This window comes from Anopheles merus, unplaced genomic scaffold (assembly GCF_017562075.2).
Source record: "Anopheles merus strain MAF unplaced genomic scaffold, AmerM5.1 LNR4000352, whole genome shotgun sequence".
In the NCBI taxonomy this organism is placed as follows: domain Eukaryota; kingdom Metazoa; phylum Arthropoda; class Insecta; order Diptera; family Culicidae; genus Anopheles; species Anopheles merus.
Window position 1 is genome coordinate 43,072 of NW_024427932.1, and position 7,590 is coordinate 50,661.

Genomic DNA, 7,590 nt, shown 5'->3' on the forward strand with positions numbered 1-7,590 from the left:
TGCTACTACACAGGATTCAAGTCCACACCATCGTACAGGATTGTGGAACAAGGTTTAACTTTATTTCAATCAAATCGTACCCGCGGGCGGTTTAAACATGAGATAAAGGTTCTCCCTGCCAAAGGCGTACATTGAGTCATGAATAACTGCGTCGTTCACAATCTAGGAAAATATATAAATGTTTTATTGTTTGCCTACCCAACAGTCTATCATGCTTGGTGCCTTACGTCGATTTTTAAATCCATGTTTCTCATCTTTAAGTTTGGTCCTCACTTTCATTCGTTTCCATCGAATCGGGGGTCTTTTCTTTTTTGTTACCTTAATTGTTCGAATGATTTTGTATTAACTGTTTGTTTTTGTATTTTCTCCTCTTATGACGTTTCACACTGTCATTAACACAGTAACTGGTAATAACGATTAAACTCAGCTTAAATCCACGCAACAATCAACGAATTTTTACTGCTTTACTGTGAGCAAAACAAGAACAACATCAACATTTGAAGATATCCAATAGAAAACTGGCAACGGATATGATGACACTACTTTCAATTGAACGGGATTTTACACCGCAGTTTGTGTATGTTTTTTTTTATAGAACCTTACTCTAAGAAGCAGCTTATCACACGCTTGATAGGTGATGTATCCTGCCTGACTATTGGTGGCAAACTTTATCTGAAACCACATTGCACCGTATCTTATGGCAATGATGCGTATAGCAGCAAAGAAAATAACGTATAAATAATTGTGAAAAAGCTGCACCAAACTAATGAAAATATGTAAAAGAAAGGAATACATTGAATAATTCATCGATACAATTAAATTATCGACTAAACAGTGTGAACAATAAAGATAAAAAACGAACACCTTTTGCGATGTTTACGCTTGATTCGAAAGCATTTCTCACGATCGTCGTTCGAGTTTGCTGCCCAGTAGCATTGAACAGGTAGAGTTATATTAATTATATAGTTGTTTTATATGATTTTTACGTTAAGAAACAAAGATAAACAAAGCTAGCAGTGCATGAAAACTTATATGTTGGCAAATTAAACACTAATAATATTGAAAGGCACATACGGAAGCAATTCAAACAGAAGCGAGCCAAAACGGCTCAAGCACATTCGTTCTCATTTCGCCACCATTCATTCACTGTATGTTTTTAACCCGTAAAACTGCTGATTTATAAACATCATACAGTCCAAAAAGGTGTTAAGTTATGTGGGTAACGAAATCATGTCAAACTGACGGTGGGTGCCATTGGAATTCATTGGAAGTCAATGGAATTTAAGATTTGATCCCAAAAAAAAAAAAAAAGTCAACCCGATCCTAATGGTAGACAATCCCGGCCGTGGCTCCTTTTTCCATGCGGACCACCGATAGCGAACTGATGCAGCAGTGACTGAGTAGCTCAAAAAACTACGCAAAATACATCAAGCTATTATTGCAATAACGTTAAAAACTTAACAGTCTACTGCCAATTGCGCGCACATCGTACGTATTTTTTAAAAGATTAATTAATGTATTGATAATCTAACGCTTGTGTGCTTGTGATTCACTACCTTTGGATACTCAGATACGACATGCTTCCAACTAGAATCCAGTTTGGTATGTTGCTTCATGACTTGTCTTTGCTTACCGTTGTACTACTGCAATGGTGGTAACCTATCTTCTAGCTCTTGCAAAAATGCACTAAAATTAAATAGTATTTTTCCTGCTTCCTCTTGCACTTTCCTACCACAATCACATACCATTAAATGAGTAAGGGAAGGAAACAAAATTGCCCGTACAAGCAATGTTACACTTAAACAAATGTATCCTGTGGATGGACTGGAAATCTTTGTACTGCACGACATAACGCCAGACAGTAGTACTGGCGATGCACTGTTCAGATTTACATTCCCCACCGTAGATGAGATGAGATAGGTTAGATTTACAATTTGTGCTGATAGTATGTAGCCAGTGGCTATAATCGTGATAAAAAGCGGCAAAGCTCGAAAGCTTGCTCGAAGGCTTACGTTAACGTTAAGAAAAATATAGTTTTTTTTTAATATATCCGGTGTGTAGGGCAAAAGGAGAGAGTGCGGTGGAGGGGGCGGGGCAAGGTGATGATAAGAGGAGCTTCTGTTATGAGATCAATGCTTGGCGTGTGTTCGCCAACTGATCCTTAATGGAACGTCCGAAGCTTGTTCTATGCCTGACAGGTACGGTCGTGGCAGGTGGTGTCATCCTTTCTGGGATCAAGCCCACACCCGACCTCTCGTTCGACCACCGACGGGCGAGGATTACGGGTAATGCATTCCTTAGGTGCTTTTCGTTTGCGACAACCGACGATTTTCGGAGGACCAGGATGAACTACAGGCCTTACAGAGTCATCCACTCCGTTAGTGGCCGGTTGCGTTATTGTAGCGATCGGTGGAGCCACTCCGTTCATGGAATTACAGGACTGTAGCGCTACTCCACTAGCTGTTACCGAAGCAACTGTCGATGGCTGCTCCTCTCTATTAAGGAACAGCTTCTGTTTCGGCAATTTTGCTGCAGACGGAAAGGAAAGGAAAGTATAGGATAAACTATTCTTTATAGGACCATTCCACCGGATTCGAAATATGATCACTTACTGAACGATTTCTTGCGCTTCTTTTCGCTGTTTAACAGGATGCAAAAATCGCCCACATTCATCGCAGGCAAATCGGATATTTTTGAATCTAGCTCCATCATCAGTGCGTCTATGGCGAGCGGATCCAGTTCTGGCATGGCTGTGTTGCTATACAGGAAACCGGTTTGATCATCACCACCAGCAGCAACTGTAGCCGTTTTCGGCAATTTTTGGTTATCCTTTTGCATTCTTGCACCAGGAGAACGCTTCGTCTGCGGTGCATGTGCATTCGGATACATCCGGCTCATCAGTTCTTGGTACTTTTTACCCTTACAGGAACGTGTAGCACGCGGTGAGCTGCGTCCTTCGGCAGCGATTGGCTCTGTTAAGGCATTACCGCTGATGGACGGGGTCGGTGGTGCAGGCAATTCTCTGCCGACTGTTTGCGTTGCTTTCGGTGGCTTCCATGTGGGTTCTTTGTTATCTGCGGCAAAGGGAAAAAGAAATGACTCATGTTGAACATCCACCGAACAGTCACATCTTTGCGTGTACGAACCTGCTCTGGATCCGACATTCGGACCAACACACAGCTCATTCAGACTTCCCATATTGGACTCGTCTGCCAGCCGAAACACGCTCAGCAGGGGTTTGCCCTGAGCTAGCTGGACTAAGCTTTCGGCTGCCTCCAGACTCTCTCGGTTGTCCTGCACGAAGGATGGTTCAGGTCGGACCGCCGCTAAGGATAGTACATTGGTAGCATTCGGTGCCAAGGTGACTAATGGTGATGGTGTAGATGGTGTTGCTGGAACCATTGGTTGCTTGCACCACCGAAAGTTCGGATTGAGCGATAAATACTTGTTTTTGTACTGCAAACAAACAAGGCGCGTGCAATTAATTACAAACTGATCATACGAAAACCGATCTGTCACTTTAATAGGTGCGTACCTCCTTCGACAGTAGCTGGAATGGTTTCTTCTGCTCCGTAGTAAGCATCCGCCACCATTTGCCAAGTTTGATCGAGATGGCCCTGCACGTTGGGAGAGGGAAACGCTTGATAGACCAGACCAGACCAAATTCGTCGCCATCATAGTTTTAGTATACATACCGATTCTCTTCCGGAAAACGATTCTTCAGCATCGTTCGATGCCGTTTGCAGAAGATCAGGAACGCATTCATTGGACGGCGTTGCTCCTTCTGGGCGATGCTTTGGCGCCAACGTCCTGCTCCTCTTCGCGCTCTCGCTCCTCACCAGCAGCGGCCGGCGTTTGTACGTACGCGATGCTCTGCTGCGTAAACGATTCGTAAGGCTTTTGGTCGACAGTCTGAAGCATTTGCTCCGAAGCCTTCGGCCTAGCTGTAGTAATGCCCAATTCTCCGCCAGTCTCGTTGGTGGCCACGTTGTTTGCTATGCAATGCTCAGTCTTGATTGGGACATTGTGCGAAAGTTGCCGGAATCCCACAGCCAAATCCTGTGTATCTTTTACGAACTCGGCTCGAACACAGCTTTCACGTGCAACGAGTGGAGCCGGTGCTGATGCAACGCACGTCTGGTAAGGGTAGCCACTGTTTCGGTTGGTGTAGTTTGCAATATTGTTATTGCTCGGAGGTGGCCCTTCCGGCTTATCTGCAGATTGATGTTGGATGTAGATATCAGGAAATGCCGACGCTCCATCCAGCATCGGATTCCCGTAGGCACTGTTTTGTATCATGGCTTGTATCGTGTCGATATAAGATTTATAGATTTATTGTACTACCAATTGTTCCAATCCGAAACGATGTAAAAATATACAATGTTCTGAAATAAATAGCTGCAATAAAAAAATAGATGAGATCGTTGCATGTCAAGCATACTAAAATGAGATGTGAACTACAGGTTCTTCTGGAAATGAGACAATAAATAGGGTCAAATGATTCTTTTTAATCATTCTTCTTCTTCTTCTTCTTTTGGCTCAACAACCGTTGTCGGCCAAGGCCTGCCTGTACCACTTGTGGGCTTGGCTTTCAGTGACTTATGGATTACCCATAGTAGGATAGTCAGTCCTACGTATGACGGCACGGTCCATTCGGGGCTTGAACCCATGACGGGCATGTTGTTATGTCTTACGAGTTGACAGCTGTACTACGAGACCGACGTTTTGATCATTACGTCTATTAAGAATGTTAGAATATACTAGAAGTCACACAAAGAAAGCGTAAAAGCCACCTCTGTAAGTCAACAGACCGTTATTGAGCGATCGTGTGCCGATGGAATGTGCTGAGATCGTCAGCATTTGTGAAGAAAAAGCATTCGCCACAGATTCATTCACACAGTATTGATCCTATAACCTTCTTTGAATAAAAAGATATTTTAATTTTAGCAACAACAGTAAGCACCAACTGAAAAAGATAATTGCATCGACTAGCTAATGCATTCAGTACTGGAGTTTTACACCACGAAACATACATGTTTCAAACGCTTTATTACAGTTATAAATAGTTTTTCTTGGGATATGAGCTGTGGAGTAGGGAAATACAACATGGCATTACAGAAGCTATGGGTCCATAAAATCTACATGTAACAGTTATTTATTAAAAAAAAAAACAGTTACATATGATGCAGCAATTCGTAAAGCTGAAATTAAATCTCATTTTTGTCTGCTGTACGTTTCTATTATCGATGCTTGTTATTGTCGTTAAATTTAATAGACACTAGAGACCATAGTGCAATTTTACACAACGATCAAAGTGCAGCCAATTCAAGACCCTCAAATGCACCCGAGCGGTAGATGAATATCTATAATCTTTTATTACTGAATATACAGGCTGTCCCCGAGATACACGGTTAATGGGGACCGAAAACGGCGTATCTCGAATTTCCGCGTTAGTCGAATCTCGCGATTTCCAGCCAAAATATCACTAATTTTCGTATAATGTAGTAAGTAGGGGGTGGTTTTAGCTATCTAATTAACTTTTGAAATGGTTTCTCACATTCGATCTGAAGAGAAATTATTTAGCATTTGACAATTTATGTGTCAAATTAGTATCTAGCTGTAAAATTTTGTACCGTATCTCCGAATCGGTAAGAGGTACCGTGTATCTCGGGACCGCTTTTACTACACAACAACTAATTGTCACTTTATTCTAGAGACTTAGCATTCAGTGGTCGATCGCTGAGGACACGTACGTGTATTGTCATGTACACACGCATACATACACATCCGTCCTCATCGCCATTCGTAAACACAGCGCACAACAGAGTGTATATGTGTACCGCGCACCCATACATGGAGCTAGTTACGTGTGACTGTGTGTAGATACGAATAACGCAAGTGTGCGTTTTTCTCTCCTCGAAAGGTTCGATACATGATTTGGAATTATCCGAGACCTATGCTACGACCTGTCATGTTGTGCGGATTTAAACTTTAACCAAATATGCAACACTTACTATTTCCCTGCCCACCCGAACAACCTTCTTCAGTTGATAAAATGTACTCGTGGAAGTACGAAAAAAACCCGCGCCCTCGTCGATGACGATAAGGTTTCTTACACAGAGCAGTGATGCAAAAATACTGACAGAAAATGCATCGCAGCGTGCATGGGCAGTGTGGCCGTCGGACGCACGGCAATGTCGAGCACCGTTCTGTAAGCTGGGCCGAAAACGGTACTTCAACTTTAACTTATGCTTTTCCTTTCGGCGTGCAATAACATTCAAGGTCGCCCGCGAACACTAAATCTTCCACCCGCTGCCATCCCCCTTTTTCCCGACCCATTCGCTTGGTGGAACGAGCCAGTGTATGTGTGTGCCGTGTGCCGACTCTCAGTGCACACACGATTGTCGGGAACATCCCCCCTCCCCACGATAGCGATAGATGGGTGGAGCCAGTAAGCGCGAGAGTGAGAGTGAAAGAGTGAGAGCAAACACATAGCACACGCATTCGTTTCTAACACACATACACATACAACCCTTCATTGGACACGCACACAGTCCTCTATTTTGGGTCAGCAAACCAAAGCAACCTGTGCTCCCGCGAATCCCAAAAGGGCAGCGCGCGGAAAGCAACCGGGAACGGCTGGGCGAACCAAAACAAAAAAGATACGCGCGCGTCCTGGGGCCTGGGAAACAAAACCTGAACCGAAAGGCAAAGATTATGATGATTGGAGCTTGGCTTAGTGGCTGCTCCTTTGATATGGCGAACGCTGCTTCCTCTCCCATATCGGCCGATCGGTGTGCATTTGTTGTCGCTGCTGCAGTTTTGGCTCTTTGTTGTGGCTATGTGTGCGCTCGTGTGCAATATTCTTTGGGTATTCGCTTATGCACACATCAAAAATATATATACACATTCTCGCCTGAATGGGACAGAGCTGCATCAACACTGTCACCGTTTTATTACTTATTTCGCATGTTTTTGTTGTTGTTGGGTAGTATGAACAACGATACTAGAAGGGATATAGGGAGACGAAGTTTGCAATTTTATTGCGTATGCAATATAAACGGATTGCATCGAGTTGAAAAGTGCAACTGCGATCGTCGAAGTGGAATCGTTTATTGGATTTTTATGGAGCCGTTTTCGGACGTACTCCATGCTCCACCAAAAATGCCAAGCAAATTAAGATAAGAATTTAAATAATAATAATAAAAGCATAGCAACTATAACATCTTGTCGATAGTGTATTTTAAAGTAAAAAAATATATATATAAAAAACACCTCGATCTGCACTCGTCATTTGTGCGAGCGTATAATTGTAATTTACTTTTGTGGCGCAAAGCGCAAAACATTTTCGATATTACACGCGATTATTTGAACCGCGAGATACGCGCGCAGCATACGCGTATGCGGCCGCTTTTCGCCTGTATGGGTGACCGTGATCGCACACTACAGTATTATACCGACGACACAACACGGCAGCAATATTGTGCCCGCCGTCTCGTGTGAATCACGGTCAGCGTATAACTAACGAACGATTCCGCTTTTTTTTATTAATTTTTGATACAAAAAAAAACCCACACACTATCACAGAAC

At 43.1% G+C, this 7,590-nt stretch overlaps 1 pseudogene; it reads right to left on the reverse strand.

Annotated features, from left to right (window-relative positions):
- Window positions 1-2,013: 2,013 nt before the first annotated feature.
- On the reverse strand, window positions 2,014-4,394 carry LOC121602197 (annotated as a pseudogene).
- Window positions 4,395-7,590: the final 3,196 nt, after the last annotated feature.